Source organism: Dipodomys merriami, unplaced genomic scaffold (assembly GCF_024711535.1).
Source record: "Dipodomys merriami isolate MVZ:Mamm:240054 unplaced genomic scaffold, mDipMer1.0.p SCAF_4, whole genome shotgun sequence".
Lineage (NCBI taxonomy): Eukaryota > Metazoa > Chordata > Mammalia > Rodentia > Heteromyidae > Dipodomys > Dipodomys merriami.
In genome coordinates this window covers 29,624,327-29,643,612 of record NW_027205603.1, presented here as the reverse complement: position 1 = coordinate 29,643,612, position 19,286 = coordinate 29,624,327, and the positions used below count along the sequence as shown (strand labels likewise).

The following is a 19,286-nucleotide window of genomic DNA, read 5'->3' as shown; positions in this document are numbered from 1 at the left end:
TCTTTGTTATACATACCAAAGATTATAGAATTAATCCTATATTTTATTTTATTTTCCACTTTTGAATTTATATGTTTCTTTTTTCTTTTTCTTTTTTTGGTTTTATTTTGTTCGTTTGTTTTTGTTTTTGTCGGGCTTGGGGCTTGAACTCTGGGCTTGGGTACTGTCCTTCAGTGCCACTTCCGGTTTTCTGGTGATTAATTGGAGATAAAAGTCTCATGGACTTTCCTGCCTGGGCTGGCTTTGAACCATGCTCCTCAAATCTCATCCTCCTGATCAACTAGGATTACAGGTGTAAGCCACCTGCACCCAGCTTATGCTTCATTTTTATATGTATATGTGAATGTGCGCATGTATATACAGTTGCCAATTTACTTCCCATTTACTGACCACTTGTGCATAGAATATTTTAAGAGGACAGAAAACATACCGTCTCTTCTTTCAATGACTTTTTCCATTAATTAATTGACTGGCATAGATGTCAGGTTTAATATGATCACCACTACCTGGTTGCTTATATATTTTGAATCCATTTACATGCCAAGTCTACTCACTTAACAAACAATGAAATCCACTAGTAACTAAACTCTATCAGAGTGACAGTACTGGCCTGGGTAGTGATATTGTGATTGATCAATCACAATTTAAAATGTAAATCTACCATTTTTCTTTAAGAGAACCTAACTAAACCTAGATCAGGCCTTTCAAAAAGGATACCTACAGAGAAGTCTCACATAGGTGAACAAGTCATCACACTGTCCCCTCTGTGCTCCCACAGTGTCACAGCCAGAGCCTCCTGCTGGGTGATGCGAAGTGGCCTCCTTGTCTTTGCTGTCCTGTGGAGACAACCATTTTCTTCTGATAGATTTCCCTGCTCATCTGCAACTTCACCTCTAAACCCTCTCAGCGCTTCCCTGATGCAATCTCTTATATGGCACCCAAGAACTCTCCTGAGTCTTCATGTTTGATTTACTCACCAAAAAAGTATTCAAAAAAGCATATAATAATCACCTAGTTATCTTTAGATGGATTACATCCTAGCCTAGCACTACTGAAATACTCAGGGCCTAGAATCATTTAGTTTGGATTAAACTTGCAAGAGGGTATTTATTCACACTCAAGTTTCAGAATAAAATGGAAGACAATGAATTCCATTATTGGGAAAAAATCATATGATTTATCTATAAGAATTTTACCAAGGTGATGGGCACTCAAAAGTTGTATGTAAAGACCAAACACAGTGGCTCACACCTGTGATCTCAGAGGTGGATATTAAGAGGAGTTCAAGGTCAGGCTGGGAAAAAATGTTACCAAGACCAGTACTTCAATCAATAAGCTTGGAGTGAGGGTGCATACCTATAATCTTAACTATACAGAAGGTGTATGTCAGAATGTTACTAAGGCTTGCCCCATGCAAAAATGCCAGACACTATGTGAAAAATAAAAATAACTCAAACCTAAAAGAGCTGGGTGCATGGCTCAAGCAGAAGAGCAACTGCTGGTAAGTATGAGGCCCTAAATTCAAATCCCTATGCCCCACTGAAGAAAAAAGATGCATGAAATAAAAAAAATGAAAGTAAATGACATCCCCCTGTATTTTACCTTTACAATAAAATTTAAACTAAAAAAGGTAAATGAGTCAAAGCAATACATAAATCCATATGAAACAAAATATAAACATTTTTATTTATTTTATTTTATTTTTTATTTTTTTTGGGGTCCGGTTGTGGGGCCTGAACTCTGGGCCTGGGCACTGTCCCTCAGCTCTTCAGCTCAAGGCCAGCACTCTACCACTTGAGCCACACCACCACTTCCGACTTTTTTTTTTCTTTTGGCTTATGTGGTGCTGAGGAATCGAACCCAGGGCCTCATGTATGCAAGGCAAGCACTCTACCACTGAGCCACCTTTCCAGCCCCTAAACATTTTTAAAAGATAACAAAGCTGACAAAAATGTAATTTGACTGGGCAAAGTCATAGACTGACGTTTGTCCCTCAAAACTAGTCACATATTGAATTCCTATGGAACTATAAATGAGATCAACTTTATGCGTAGTTAACTTTGTTAAATGAGGTCATAAAGTTGGAGCCCTGATCCAATTAAATTTGTGTTCTTATGAGAAAATCAACAGCAAAAATCTTCTCTGCAGTCTGTCTTTGCATGCAAATACAAAAGAAAGGCCACATAAGGGCATGGCAAAAAGGCATCTATAAGCCAGCCAGACAGCCTTCATTCCAGTTTAACTGGAAACCTGACCTTGTACTCCCCAACCTTAAGAACTTCAGAAGAAAAGATGTCTGTTATTCAAGCACCACCAAGACAACAGACAAATGTGCCTAGCAAAAATGATAGAAGTCTCAAATTGTTATTATTTTTTATTGTGAGAATACCGTACAGAGGAGTTACAATTACATGGGCAAGATAATGAGTATATTTCTTATCAAGCATTGTTGCCTTCTCTTTGTTTGCCCTTCCCATCCCTTCCCATACTCTCCCCCTCCCCCTCCCGGTCCTCCCCCCACCCCCAACCAAAGTTGTAAAGTTCGTTTTTCTACATAACGACTTGTACATCTCATTGTTGCAATGGGTCCACCTGTATCCCTAGTTAAATGATTTGTTTTTTCCCTTCCCCTCCACAAATTATACCAACATCAAATACAGTGAAAGCAAGGGTTATACCATGGGGGAGGGACATATAAAGCAACAAAGAAATCATCTTATAAATATGTTAGAAACAATTGCATGAAAGAAAAAAAACAAGAGAAATAATAAAAAGAGAAATGACAGAGATGACTATAAGCAATTTCTAGAAAAGCATATGTTAACAAAAAACATAATACTGATAAAATTGAAAAATTCATGGAAACACAAATTCCTGAGTCTACTCAGGAAGAAACAGAAACTCTAAACCATATTATCATTAGAGATTGAATTAGCAATAAAACAAAACTAGAAACACCACATACATTTGCAGAGAAAATGCCAGGTCCAGATGATTTCAGGGATGATTTTCCCATGCATTTAAATAAGAATTGATACCCGTGCTTTACAAACTCTTCCCAAAATGTTGGAGATACACTTCTCCACTTGTCTCATAAAGCCAGTATAATCCAAACCTAACAGACCCTAGACAAATAAAACTACTTGAAACTCCAGACACATTTTCCATGTAAGCAGAAATAAGAAGACAAAACCTATATATCTATGGACTGAATGGTGAATGTACTTCTTTCCTACAAGGATCTTTAGTCTGTTCTGCTCTCTCTGGAGGCTACATGAAACTGATGGAAAATTCTTTCCTTTCTCTGCCTAATTCAGAACTTACTCCAGGAAGAAAAGAGGTGGCCATTCTTGGAAACAAGAAGAAAGTAAAAATGACTGCTGTTACCTAGGACAGAAGATTATAATTGAGGGAACAACAATATGTCAAAAGACATCTGGAGAAAGTTTCCTTGGGAAATGTTCAAGAGACCGTATCATCTGAAGAGAAGGTGAAAGCTGAAGACACGTCCTAGTCAGGACACATGTTCAAAAATAGACCCTAACCTTTCAGCATAGACTGATATTTAGGGTCATCTCAAGCAGCAAGTGACATCTGAAAGTTGTGAATAATACCGAAAGTATTGATGGGTAACAGGATCCAAATACTGGGACAATCCCACCACCACACTGACTGTTGTCTTTCTCCATCTCCTTCTCCCTTTCCTTCCCTCTTCTCCTCTTTTTCTTTCCCTTTCCCTTTCTCCCTCACCTTTTCTCTCATTCTTCTTCCTCTCTCTGTGTGTATCCCCTTTTGTCCTGGCATAACCAATCAAATGGTGAATAATTACAATGTGGTATATCTATCTAATGCAAATGAAGCTCTCATATACCACATTATGGATGAAATTTGACAACGCTATGCTCAATGAAAGAAGCCAATATGAAGGCCATGGTGCATCACCTACTTGTCATTGTGATGTGACTGAATAACTTCCTAATCAACTTCTATAGCTAAGACCCTGGATTACATATACTGAGTGAAAAGTTACTAGCAATCTGCTTGGCATGCATCAATTTAACTATTTGATTGAAAAAAGTTTCAAGGAACACATAGAATTGTTTATGAATGATCTGTCAAGTTTAAAAAATCTGATATCCTAAAGGTAGATTTTCGTGTTACTTACAAAATTGAAATGCCTATTGAAATCAAGCAAAAGTTTCTTCCTATTTCAGGTGACTGGACCCCTTGTCCATTGATACTGAAATGCATCAAACATTATTGTTGAAAAACATTACATTGCTGGGAGGTAAAAATTTCCTCTGAAATTCTATGCCAAAAAATTGAAAATCTCCTTAGCAATCAACTTTGCAAAACTCTATCAATAGATAATGAGCCCTAAATTCTATTTATTTATTTATTTATTGCCAGTCTTGGGTCTTGAACTGAGGGCCTGGGCACTGTCCCTGAGCTTCTTTTGCTCAAAGCTAGCACTCTACGACTTGAGCCACCACACCACTTCCAGCTTTTTCTGTTTATGTGGTACTAAGGAATCAAACCCAGGGCTTCATGAATGTTAGGCAACTGCTCTACCACTAAGCCACATTCCCAGCCTTTGTTTTATTTTTTGAGAGAAGGTCTGGCTATGTTGACCAGGATGTTCTCGGAATCCTGAATTTAAGAATTCCTCCTGCTTCAGTCTTCTAAGAAGCTGGGACTATAGGCACACAATAATGCTGAATTGTGGCCGGGAAAGTGGCTCAGTGGTAGAGTGCTTGCCTTGCATGCATGAGACCCTGGGTTAGATTCCTCAGCACCACATAAGCAGAAAAAGCCAGAAGTGGCACTGTGGCTCAAGTGGCAGAGTGCTAGCCTTGAGCTGAAGAGCTGAGGGACAGTGCCCAGGGCCTGAGTCCAGGCCCTAGGATCAAATAATAATAATAATAATAATAATGCTGACTTGTGTGTATATGTATGTGTGGTGTTTCTGGGGATCCAACACCAGGCCTCATGCTTGCTAAGCATGCACTTTAACATAAAATTACATCCCTAACCCCTCACTCTAAATTTAAACCTAATCATATTGTAGCTTGTGTTAGTTTTCTGTCTCTATAAAAATTCTGGAGACCATCAATTTATATAAAGAGTAGGTTTGTTTAGACTCACAGTTTTGAAGGCTGTAGCTCACAGTTATGCAAATCAAATGCTTTTAGGCCTCTGGCTTTGGGATGGGATATTGCCAAGCATGGTGGGAGCGCTTGGCATAGAAACACCTTATGACACAGGAGAGAGGAAAACTTAGGTCCCAATGTCTGCTTCAAGGACACACCACCTTCACTGTGGAACAACCTTCTAGATTTTGCCACTTAAGGGTTCTACCACTCTTTATCAGTGTCATGGGCTGAGGGACAAAGGCTTGAACATATAGTCTTTGGGGGAACACTTTACAAAACCACCATATATCTCGCCCTCAAATTGGACACATTGTTCATTGGCTTAAGATGGAAGAGGCTGGTGGTGGCTAATATTTAGAAAACATCTGCCAAGGGCTGAGAAGGTGGCTCAGTGGTAGATCTCTTGCCTTGCATGCTCAAGGCCCTGGGTTCAATTCCTCATCACCACATAAACAAAAAGAAAAAAAAAAAAGCTGTAAGTGGCGCTGTGGCTCAAGTGGTAGAGTGCTAGCCTTGAGCTGAAGAGCTGAGGGACAGCGCCCAGGCCCAGAGTTCAGGCCCCACAACCGGACCCAAAAAAAAAAAAAAAAAAAGAAAACATCTGCCAATTTCCACAGCTTAGTTATAAATTTAAGCTTTCATAATCCATACAACAGTTTTCTAAAACGAATGTAACTTAGGCTAATCCTTATTTACAGATGAGGAAGTAGATGCTCAGTGACAGGGAGCAAAAGTTTCCCTGAATCTATCGAGTGCAGGCCTCAAATCTAGCCCTGGATGCCAAAGGCTGAGCTCTCTTCCTCCTTACCAGGTAAACTGCAAGTTTGAAACAGGCAAGCACAGTATCATAGCCCTCTATATAGGAGAAGCTAAAGCATCTTTAAGGACCAACCTATTGTTTAATTTATAACCAAAGGGCTATGGTAAGATAAGCCTTGTTTCAATTATATAATTTCTGTTCTGAGAAAAAAAAAAAAAACAGGGTTGGAAGGATAATGCAGTAATTGCAAAGAAAGCATCAATTACCTTCACAAGTGTCCACATGGTAAGCCTTGAGCATCAACTGCCTCCAGCAACAGCCCTGTGGCTTTATTACTATTCTGTGCTTGTCTCATTGCTCTTCATAACATCAGGTACTCCCAGATGGGCATATTCTATTTTGGAGGCAATGAAATGTTGTAGCTGAAGCAGCAGTGAGCATACACTCCATAGTGCAACAACACTAGAGCTACACAAAACCACTAGAACATGGTCCCTACGCAGGCTACAAGTCAATATTGAGCCAGAACACAACTGGATCTCTTAATACCCAGGCTTAACGTGGCTTTCTAATAGACATTCTGATACCAGCCCTCCAAGAAGGTGTTCTTTTTGCATTCCACCATGGCTCTGAGACAAGAAATCTAGTTGTAAATGGCAACACAACTCCTGGTTCTCTGGTACTGGGCAAATGTTGGGAAATTCCAGACTGTAGAGTTCTTTGAAAGTGATGAGAGGGATGATATCCCGTTGTTCCTATACATTTATGCCTGGCTAGACTTAGGGCTTGAATAACTTTGAAAGATACTATAATTCCTCTTGGTGATGAAGAGGTGTGGGGTGGGGGAGATCTCTGCTTTTCTCTGCTCAGAAAAAGCAATCTAATGCTTGTACTTCATTGGGCTTGGTATGTGGATAGAAAAGTTAGGTTTGGTAGCAATAGTCCAGTAATTTAAGAACAGGGATTTCTTTTTGGTCCCTTCTTTTTTATTATCAACTTATTTTACTGTATTTGTAGAGGTGATGTACAGAGGGGTTACAATTACATGAGTCAGATAATAAGTACATTTCCTTTCATATAGTATCTTCTGTTCCCTCATTTGAGGACTGGGGTTTCTAAAGCTCAGATAGAAGTGTTGCCATATCAGTCCTGATCTGTTTCTTCCCTCACCCCAAGTTGTTACTTTCAGCCTTTCTTTGTTCTAGGGGTTTAGGCAGAAGACAAGTGTTGTTTATTTTGTTGTTGCTTGTTTTTGTGCTGGTCTTGAGGCTTGAATTCAGTGCATGGACACTGTCCCTGAGCTTTTTTACTCTAGAGCCACACCTCTACGTCTGGCTGTTTCTGCAGTTAATTTGATATAAGAGTCTTGAGGATTTTTTCTGCCAGGGTTAGCCTCAATCCAAGATCCTCAGATGTCAGCTTCCTGACACCACCAGCATCCACCTAGGGAGAAGCAAGTTTTTATGACCCTGTGGCATGCACAGGTGGTAGCTGTGGGAGCCACACTCTGAAGAGGAAGTGGAAATGACTGGGAGGAGAGCCCCACCCATTTCTCAGTGCTGATATCCAGGCTGCAGCTTGAGAAACTGGGCAAAAGCCAGAAGAGAAAGAGCTGACTTGCATAAATACAGAAGATTTGGCTGACTGAGCATCAAGCATCAGGCATCTTTTCAGGTTGAATATTCTGTGGTTCTATATCTCTATCCAAAGAAGAATTAATTTTTTTATCTTTAAGTGAAAGTGTATCCATGATACCAATTTTTGAATGTTTTTTAAACATATGAAGATTATCTTACCGTGTTTGTTTTTTAATATTAGACAAGGGGTAAGTGGGCAAAAATATGTTCAACAATTAAAGGCTGTTAAAGAATATATTTTTTGCAGGAAATTGCTATATTAATGATGACACTTTGAAGACAACAGATATGTAATTTACAAAAAGTGGGTAGGATGGTCAGATACCTCAATACACAATGCATCAGTGCACATTGTTTTTATGCCTGATACTATTTAGCTCCTATTAAATATTTTTGACATTCCCAAGGCAAGGCTGTATGACAGAATTCTGGCTCTGAGTATATTCATTTCCAAGGGCTTTATGAACAATTAACTAATTGCTCATGGGGCTGGGCTTAGAAATCCAATGAATGTGATGATCATTAAGCTCTTCAGACCCTCTGTGTTTGACTTGAGAAAAATCTGACATACTTAACAGCTCAAGGGAGCCTGGATGCCAAATTGACAGGCCAGCTGTGAAAACCTTCAGGGTTATATTACCATTATTACTCCAGTAGCTCTCTTCTCTTAACAAGGCTTTGAATTATCACTGTTTTTCATGGGGGTCTTGTGCCAGTAGTTAATTAGGAAGTTCTTATCTTTAGGGTATGCCTGTCTGTCACTGAATGCTACTAACTCTTATGTGGTCTTTAAACCTACATTCTCATTTACCAACTGGCCTAATGTGTATGTGGGGAGGGGGGTGGTGTTTACAGAAGAATGAAGTGAAATTTGTAGGTGGGTGGCTCCACAGATTAGTATGTGCTGTTTTTCATCATCCTGGCCACTCAGCACTTAATGGATGGAGAAGATTTCTTTGAAGACCTACAAAGCAACACAGCAGCAAGAACAGGCTTCAATACAGATTTGTACACTTTTAAAGGACAAGATTTTTGTTTATTTTCCTTGCTCTTTTGCTTCCTTCCAGCACAAATGACGGGGAGCTAATCTGCTTAGTGCTGCTGTACTTGAGCAGCAATTTTAATGTGATCAGAGGATTATCTTCAGCATCTCAGACACTCAAATTATTCATTTCACTTTTAGTATGTCAGCCAAAGTGGCAGATATTTTTATTGAAAGGCATTTTCAGAATCTAAGTCCATTACCTCTTTGGGATTATATGTCTGGAACATATAACAGCCAATTTGAAATTAGGGTAATAATCTGTTGCATGCTCACAGAACTGGAAATGAATGGAACTGGAACAACTCTCAAGCTCAATTTTCACTGGCAACCTCTTCTTGCTCTCTTCAGTTAGGAATAATTGCACAATTTATACACCATGTAATAAAAATTCATGAGTTAGGTTCCTCCATTGTATATACAATCATTTTTAATGTTCCACACTTGATTTAAGTTTATTTTTTCAACTAATGCATAAAAGCATAGAAATTGTGTATATTTAGGGAACACACCATTGTGACTTCATCAATTCTTTATGGTGAAACATTTTCAAAATCTTTTCTTCTTGCTTTTTAAAATCGTACAGTGAATGATCATCTGTAACGTGAATTTTTTTTTTGTCAGTTGTGGGGATTGAACTCTGGGCTTGGGTGCTGTCCCTGCACTCCTCAGCTCAAGGCAAGGGCTCTACCAGTTGAGCCACAGCACCACTTCTGGTTTTCTAGTGGTTTATTGGAGATAAGAGTCTCACAGACTTTCCTGCTTGGACTGGCTTTGAACCATGATCCTCAGTTTCTTGAGTAGCTAGGATTACAGATGTAAGCCACCAGCGCCAGGCCTAACATGAAATCTTTAATGCTGAAACAAACTTTGCAGCTCAGCCCCATTTTAAAGAGAGGACATTTTGTAGTAGTATAGTGTCACTAACACTATTGTAAAAGACCAGTTGACTCCTGCTAATGTTTTCCCTGATGGTGATGACAGATGTATCTGGTCTTGGCGCTGTTGATATGAAGCTAACTTTCTTCTTTCCTGTCATCTATGGATGCTGTTATCTATAAACCTGTACATCTGGAGAAAGCCTATGGGACCAATGCTGGAGCACAGAAACCTATCATAGAAAATTATGAAAGAAAGTCATCTCAGACCTCTAGCTTTGGCAGGGGTGTCACTGGTCCCCCATGTGATTTCCCTAGTGTCTATTTCTTAGAGGACCAACATGAAAATGTTCTTATAGACACGGCCATCTTTTCTGTACTTTTCCACAAATTCCAGTGGAAATGTAACCAGCTTTTAAATAGCTTTAGTTTCCTGAAAGTACTTTAAAATGAAAGAATAGGACTGTTATAGTACCATTGTTTCTCATACTGCTTGGAAAGATCTAGAACAATGTATTTTAACAGAAATGAAATATGAACTACATGAACTATTTTATTTTACTTTTCTAGCAGGTAGAGCAAACAGATGAAATTAACTCTAACAATGTATTTTATTCAAGACAATATTCTGAGATTCTCTCTTTCATCTTGTAATCAAATAAAGTTTTTGATGGGAACCTTTATTTATTTAATTACTTATTTATTTAGTGCTGGAACTGAGGCTTAAACTCAGGGATTTTGCTTATATAACAGGCTGATACTCTACCACTTGAGCTTCACCCTCATCGCCAGCTTTTTGGTGTTTAATTAGATATAGGAGACATGGACTTTCCTGACTGGATTAGCTTTGAACCACAGCCCACAAATCTCAGCTCCTGAGTAGCTAGGATTATAACTGTGAGCAACTAGCACCTGCCTTTATTTTTGTTGGCATTATTTCTTTAAACAATTCAGTACAACAATTATTTCATGGTATTTTCATTGTGTTAAGTGTTGTTAGGTCATCCAAAGTTGACTTAAATATAAAATATAAAAGATTTGACTATCTATAGATTTTGATATCCACAGAAATACTGGGACCAGTGCTCGGTGTGTTCCAAAAAATGACTATGTATCACAGAGTACAGGTCTATATTGAAAATCTGTTTTAGTCTTCTACTAAAGCATGTAATGTAATATAGCATGAACATTATTCATCAAGTATTAGTATTTTAAATTTTTACTAACATATTCAAAGGTTCCTGCTTCCCAGTGGTTTAGTCCTTGATCATAACATCACTGGACAGTGACTTAGCAAGAAGTGACATAGTCTAACTGAAATAGGGTGTGACTTTTTTGCTAAGGATGCCAATTTGCCTAGAGTCATAAAAAAGGAATAAAAAAAACTAATTGAGAAGTAGGTGTGAGAATAAAAATATGCAATTCAATCACAAAACTTTGATTATTATAAAAATTTCACAATAAAGACCTTGATTTAGCCTACCATGATTTTCTGTGCCCTTTGTCCTGTAGACTTAGTGTCTTTGTTCCCACTCCCCTAAATTCTCCTCAGGATCCAGTCATACCGAATTGTGCTCAGTTCCCTAATGTGATCACACTCAAGCTTGTAAGAGGGATTTTTACTAGTGTGTCACAGATAAAGACATTACTCCATGGGGTTAAATACCTAGTACAAATTCACAAATCTGTACTGGGCTCTTCCCACTCCATGTGACACAAGAAGAAATAATCTTCATGGACCCTATAGGAAAGGTAACTTTGGGGCTTACATGGCAGTTTAAGTAGCCAGACCAATAGATTTAGTGGCCATTTTCCCATAGCTTGCTGCTTTACTATGACAAACAAAATGCTTTATTGAATCTATTTAACTTCAATGTTTGCAGAAGGATACTATACACAGCGACCAAACAAAGAGCCAAGGAATTATGGGTTTGTTTCCACTTCAAAGCATAGTATTTGATGCCTGTTATTTCAAAACCAGAGCATTCTGAGAGCTTGACAAGGTAATTTGAGGGAACATTATAACTGATATCTTTGAAACTACTATTGTAGCTTTGAGTTTTTCACCTGTTGTTTCCAAAAACCTGGTGTTTTATATGGGTGAATGAAAAGTTGTTTTCATTTAGGAAATTGCTAAGATAAAAGAAACCAGTCTGTTGGTTAGCAAATATTTTAGAGGGATTATCATGCTATGGCATATACTATCATTTATTCACTTCAGAAATGACAAGTTTGATGATTGTCCAATCTGCCTCCAGCTTCTCTCTGATTCTTCTCTCAACCTTACCCAAGCAACCTTCTGTCACCAGTACAGGATAATACTAATAAATCCAAATGTAGACTATCAACATATGGATTTTAGCCAGGAACTGGCAACTATCATCTTATATAGAATTATATAGGAAATATATAATCTTACCTTCTTGGGAGACTGAGATCCAGAGGATCACAGTTAGAAGCCAGCCCAAGCAGAAAAGTCTGTATGGCTACATTTCCAAAATAACAAGCAAAACTCAGAGCTAAAGATATGGTTCAAGTGACAGAGCAGCACTAAGCAAGCAAGTACAAGGCCCTAATTTCAAACTCCAGTATCAACAAACAAACAAAAAAAAAACCATGTAGATTCTATTTTACAAAAGCTTCCTGAATAAATTTGTTGTTATTATTATTTGAAATGATATAGATATTTGTTGAAGTGTATAGACAATCCAAAACATGTCACAATTTTATAGCACAGCTCAAATGTGATGTATACACATTTCACAAGTACTTGAAAAGCAGCTACAAAATCCCAGTCAACTGAAGGTTACCATGTGCATGGGTGAGTCACAATAAGGCACAGCACTGAGTGAGAATGGCTTGCTATGCCTGATGAGGTAGAACAGCCCAATAGGAGATGAGTTTTGTTTTGTTTTTTGTTTGTTTTTTTTTTTGTCGGTCGTGGGCCTTGAACTCTGGGCCTGGGCACTGTCCCTGCGCTCTTCAGCTCAAGGCGAGCGCTCTACCTCTTGAGCCACAGCGCCACTTCTTAGAACAGCCCAATAGAAGAACAGCCAGTTTCAGTGATACGAATCTTATTTTGAGTACCCAGATACGTGGAGACATAAGAGACTCAATAAACAGGAAGCAAGGAGCAACTAATATCTTTGATGTTGGGAGGGAGTTGCCAAACAGGAAGTGCAGAGATTTTAGGTTATTATCAAAATAATGGAGTAGTAGATATAGTGGAGACCAAATTACTGGTCTGGTATCCAGTGCTGGACAATTTCCTGATATGAAGACCATTAACTGGTCATTTTAGATAAGTAGGCATTCTTAGACCTCCTGCAAAGATTTCACAGAGAAACAAACAAGAGAGTAAAGGCACAGAAATAACTATTAAAACAAATCATGTTCAATAAATATAGAAGCATTTATTATTATTGAGTTTATCATAAAAAAGAAGTTGGTAGTGTAATTGGGGACTTTTCTATTCATAATTGTGATGACAATTTTGAAGTGTTTAGAAATTAAAATAATGTACTACTACAACATAAAAAGAAAATTTGATGACTAGGTAAATGGGCATACTATATGTCTCTACAATACAAGAGAGTATTCTAAAATTTTATTTCTTTAAAATGTTCATGGAGTTCTAACCCAAATCTGAGGATGATTCCTTTGAGAAAGAAATAGTACCAGCCCTTTCCCAGACATGACCAATCATGGGCTAAATAAACTACCCAAGTAACTTTTCTAGAATATTTAAACATAAAATTCAGAGATGAGTCAGATTGCAATACAGCAAGACGTAAGGGAAAATTCAGCATCATGGAATCAGAACCATAGCTAAGCCTTTTTGTAGATGTCAGGGTAGCAATGGGTCATTTTAGTTGTGATATTAATTGGTTTATATTTTACTCTTTTATAATGTTATTACTTCTTTTTAATTAATTCTTTTTTTGCTTGAGCTTGTTTGATGAATTTTGGCCAAAATAATTCCTTAGGGATGTGATTATTTCTGAGCCTTACAGGCTTTTCCATCTTCCTTTTTGCCTTTGGTATTTTTCTACTTTTCTACAATATTACTTTTAGCATCAAGATGTAAAACGAGGCACTAAGAACTGTGGTCCTGGAAGAAGAAGGTGTGCTGGAATCAGGCAGTGCTCAGCAAGTGCTGGGTATGGTTCTATGCTAGGAACCACTTCTGCCCCTAACTTTATATTAAAAGCTTCTAGCAGGTGGAAGAAAAGTACCTTGAGGAAAGGTCACATTTTCCTAATTCTTACAAAGATTCCAAATGGACCAATGGCACTGTTTTCAAGCAGCTCAGCAAGGAAAGAATGGGCCCAGTGTACCAGATATGGACCCAGTGCTTCCCGTAATGAGATTTTCTAAAAATGAGAATGACAGAAACTGCTCACTATGGCCAGAGGTGGATGGAGGGTTTTTAGGTACTGGCAGGGAAGATGAGCTCAGAAATCTGGAGGATGTCACAACAAGCAATTTCAGCCATGTGGCAAAGAACAGCTAAGGGGAATGAGAAGGTGTGTGCCGATGGCCTCTGACAGGAATACGTCATTTTCTGTGACTACAAAAGGCATGTTCACTGATTTACATTGTTGTTAGTCCTTGTTATTTGTTGGCTTTACCTGGTGCTGAAGGATCATAAGACATTGCTAGTTAATCATTATTGCATCACCTGAAGGCTGTAATATGTGCCAGCTACCTACAAAATGTATTTCATTCCTGCCTTCATTCAGTGGGTTGGCCAAGAAGAATTATAAAGCGTGTAGAAAGCTGTTATGTTTACAGTGTTCAATAATGCTTGGTGCTGGAGAAAAGCAGAAATGTAATTATAACTCACTAGTTACAAAAGTTCGATGCCATCTATTGAATAGGCTATGCAGATAGCTTATTTTGATATTGTCAATTTAAGTGAGAACTGTGGACGCAGACAGGAATCATAGACAAGGCAGTAACAGCCCACACACTGTTCTACATATGTAAATCAAATGTAATATATCACACCAACAAAGTAGAGGGCAAAAATTCTATGATTATCACAATGATGCAGAAATTATTTGATGAAATTCAATCTTATTTCATGATAAACATTCTGAGCAAATTAGATATAGAATAAATGCACCTGTAATAATAAAAGATTTATATAACAATCCCACCACTAACATTCAACAATTTTTTTGGATGCAACTTCAGATACACAGAAAACAAATGTAAATATGGACTAATGGAATCATATGACTGTAAGAAGTTTCTGGGGCTGGGAAGGTGGCTCATTTGCAAGACAAATGCTCTAGCTAACTCACTCCATTCCTCAGGAAGCTACAGAAGTTTGGTTTGGTTTTGTTTGTTCCAACAAAGTCCAATAATCAGTGAGCATAAAGGTGTAAACATTGAAGAGAACAAAGTTAGATAAAAATGGTATCAGTTTTCTGTTTTGTCTTAAACATCAACAAAGGTGATTAATAAAATAATGTACATATTAATGGGGCACTGTGTGATACTTCAAAACGTGCAGACATTGTAGAAACCAATTAGGATAATCAACACTTGTATCTCCTTATCTTTGCTTTGTGCTTGCTGCCTTAGCTCTTCCCTAGTAATCATTAAATATATAGCAGGTTGTTGGGAACCATAGCATATATACTCTCATTACATAAACAGTAGAAGCTATTACTTCTAGCTAAGTGTGTCCAGGTGCCAGCTAGTCATCATTACAAACATTCTGACTGACTTCTTTTTAACATTCCTCACAGAGAATACATGGGATTTATTTTTCTGCATCTGATTTATTTGAGTTTCTTTTTTGAGAAGCATCCATTCATGACTAGTTCCCATTTTTAAATTTGATTTTTTGTTTTTCTTTTTTAGAGTATTTTAAATTCCTAAGATTGTTTAGATATAAATCTTTTGACAGAGAATAGTTGGAAAAAATGTTTCCCATTTCTTTCCGTTGTTTCCTTTGTTATACAGAAACTTCTTTTTTTTTTTTGGGTCCGGTCATGGGGCCTGAACTCTGGGCCTGAGCACTGTCCCTCAGCTCTTCAGCTCAAGGCTAGTGCTCTACCACTTGAGCCACAACGCCACTTTCGGCTTTTTTCTTTTTGCGTATGTGGTGTTGAGGAATCGAACCCAGGGCCTCAGGCATGCAAGGCAAGCGCTCTACCACTGAGCCACCTTCCCAGCCCCAGAAACTTCTTATAGTCATATGATTCCATTAGTCCATATTTACATTTGTTTTCTGTGTATCTGAAGTTGCATCCAAAAAATTGTTGAATGTTAGTGGTGGGATTGTTATATAAATCTTTTATTATTACAGGTGTATTTGTTCTATATCTAATTTGCTCAGAATGTTTATCATGAAATAAGATTGAATTTCATCAAATAATTTCTGCATCATTGTGATAATCATAGAATTTTTGCCCTCTACTTTGTTGGTGTGATATATTACATTTGATTTACATATGTAGAACAGTAGTTATACATTGCATTTATTGATTTACATATGTGGAACAATATTTGCAGCATAAATGTCACTTGATGATGATGACTGATATATATAGGTATATAAATATACACCTACAGACATATATATATATATGTATATACATCTATATATAGTATTGGGGTTTGAACTCAAGATTTTATGCTTGCTTAGGCAGGCATTCTACCATATGAGACACTCTGCCAGACCTTTTTTGCATTGGTTATTTTTTTTCCTGGTTTAATAAGGGCTTGTTTATTTTTTGAGAAAAAAATGTCCCAAACATCAGGCTGTTCACAAAAATAACCCACAGTATCAACTTTAGAAAACAAATATTAAGACTAGTACACTAATTATTTTTCTAAAGGATGCATCTGGCATGCCAACTCTCATTCACAAAAATATATTGTTACATTTCTATTTAACATCCCCACACAGCACTCTCATGTGGGGCATGACACACAGATTTCTAACTTAAAGCTGCTATCCAGTGCTACAACTAAATGCATGAGATTGCCTTTGCAGTTAAGGAAGCAAATACTAAAATTTTGTATGAATGGAAAGAACTGTACTCCCTGCGTAACAAGAGATTATTTTGGAGAGAGTTGATAAAAACCATACATCCTTTTTATTGTTAAGTCATAAAAAGGTATCAAAATTAAAAGCAAAAATTACAGGGTAAGACTTAACAAAACTATCAGGAGCATCAAAGGAAGTGAAAATGGAACTAGACACAGGGCAATATGAATTAATGAACATGGGAAGGACAAGGATAGGGAGAACAGTGAGCATGTGCTGAAGATACTAGGGGAGAGGATCTGGTGAAATTTTGATCTTAAGACATGCGCCTAGATAAAGAAATAATGGGATAAGATCCCTAAGCCCCACTATGTGCTTAAGAGTCATCCTCGCCATTGGCGCTGTCTCTCATCCTCTCCTTCCTCAGCCTCTTTTTCATCATCCTTGATCAACTCCAGCTGGTCTTCCCCCCATCTTCATTATCATCATCATCCAGTAGGTCCCCCTCCTCAGCAGAATCATCTGCACCCCCCTCAGACTCCATCTTGACATTAGTCTCATCTTTCTTCAGGGAGCTGCTGCTCTGTTCTTCTTCTGACTTCTCACTCTTCACTTCGACTGTTGACGATAAGGACAGGTCTGCTTGTTTGCTCTGCTCCTTTTCAATTTTTTCCAGGCTGTACAACAAAGAATCCACTTTTTGTTTAATCTGGGTCAGTTCTTTCTTAATGGCTTGAAGATCATCACCTTTCAACTTTCCAGACTTCGAAGAAGATTCTCGCTGTCCACTCTTAGAATTGAAGCCACTTTTGGCCCTGCGTGAGGTGTTTCCTGATACACGCTGATGTTTAGAGGGCAGCACAGCCCGAGCAATAGGAGGCGGTGGCGGCACAGGTGCTGGATAACTGTACATCCTGCCATAATAATCTCGCTGAAAGTCATAATCCAAATCAAATGAGGAGCTGAGTAGAGGGGACGGAGAAGGGGGTTCTGGTACTGACCCGTACATCTCCGCTGCAGATCGTTTCACACCTGCTTTTCCTCGATTCACTTTTGGCTCTGCAGCCAGATTAATATCTAAAACCTGGCCAGCAATCATTCTGCCATCCTCGCCTGCTACAGCAGCCCGAGCATTTCTCTCATTAACATACTACACAAAGGCGAAGCCCTTATGAACAGAGCAGCCCACAATTTTCCCATACTTCGAGAAGATTGCTTCCACATCAGACTTCTTGACCACAAGGGTATTGAGATTCCCAATGAATACACGGGAGTTCATGGAACGAGGATCTGTCTTGTTGGTAACATTGCTAGCCATTGTGTCTGATAGTCTGGCTCCTCACAAAGTGTAGCTGAAGATCAAAAAAAATCTCACTGAAGGCGGGAGGGAAAAGAGATTCTATTCGGATCTCCTACTCCCAGGTTTTGTGAGAAGTCGACTGCTCCTCGAGGTCGGCAACGAGGAAACAACCGTCCAGTCTTCGCCTCTTCACAAAATGGCCCCCGAGTCTCCTCTGCCGCCGAGGCGAAGACCTAGCCTGCATTGGTTATTTTTGAGATTGAGTCTCACTTTATGCTTGTTGGGCCATGATTGCTGGGATGATAGGTGCATCCCATGGCATTCAGCTATTTTACTTTCCCTATAGCTCAGAACAACAGACATATATCTGTGCCCAGCCATTGGTTGATATAGAGACTCACAGTTTTGTGCCCAACCTGGCATCAAATTGCAATCTTCCAATCTCCACCTTCCAAGTGCCTAGTATTACAGGCTTGAGCCACTGCTGTTGACATGATGAATTATCATTTTGATATATTTTTGGATTTAATTTGCTAGTATTTCTTTGAGTTTTTTTTGCACCTACATTTATTAGCAATAGTGGTCTATAGTAGTTAATCTAGTTTCTGCATTAGGATAGTGCTGGCCTCAGCCTCTAGATGAATTTCTCTGCTCCCATTCTCTCTCTGTCTCTATCCCTTTGCCATATCAGCTGTGAGAAATAGGTTTCTTTATAATTAAAGAAAAGAATAGTCTGGAAGAATTCTCTCTCATTTCTTTTGTAGTAGTTTGAGAAAAATTGATGTTTGTTTGATAGAATTAAGCTAGTGAATCATTTTTTTCTGGACTTTTATTTGTGGAGAAGGATATTTTGTTACTGATTTTACTTTACTTCTCATTGTTAATTTGTTCAGGTTTCTATATCTTCATGGTGCTGTTCATTTTGGTAGGTTATACTCATTCAGAAATTAACCTATTTCATCTAGGTTTTCTAGGTTGTTAGAGATTTTTTGTAATGGTCTCTCAGGAGTCTTCTGGCTCTGTGGTATCAGTTGTGATATCTTCATCCCTAATTTTATTCAAGTTCTCCATTTTGTATTATTTGGACTAGATTTTGAAAAGATTTTTCAATCTTTTCATGAAGCAATTCTTCATTTTATCAGTCTTTTGTATTGCTTTTTAATCTCTTGTTTATTTGTACTTTGATATTTGTTCTGTGTTAACTTTTTTACTAACTATGGGTTTAGGTCTATCATTAGCTTATTTACTTGGAATCTTTTGATTTTTTGATGTAGATGTTTATTGCTATAAACTTTCCTTTTAGTCCTGTTTTTACTATAGTTTTAACTAGTTAGGTAAGCTTTTAAATTATATTTATCATAGAGTTTGACTTCTTAAAAAATAAACTTTTAAAATATATGAAACACCTGCAAAACGCTTTAGAATAAAAGCATTTATTCTTCCTCTTTTCTTCCATTACCACTCTCACTATAAAATATTTTATTTTATTTATATTTTACAAAGCAAGATG

The 19,286-nt window shown here is 37.9% G+C and overlaps 1 pseudogene; it reads right to left on the bottom strand.

The window, feature by feature from the left end:
• Positions 1-16,610: 16,610 nt before the first annotated feature.
• LOC138805730 (heterogeneous nuclear ribonucleoprotein C-like) lies at positions 16,611-17,983 on the bottom strand (annotated as a pseudogene).
• Between the last annotated feature and the right edge of the window lie 1,303 nt (positions 17,984-19,286).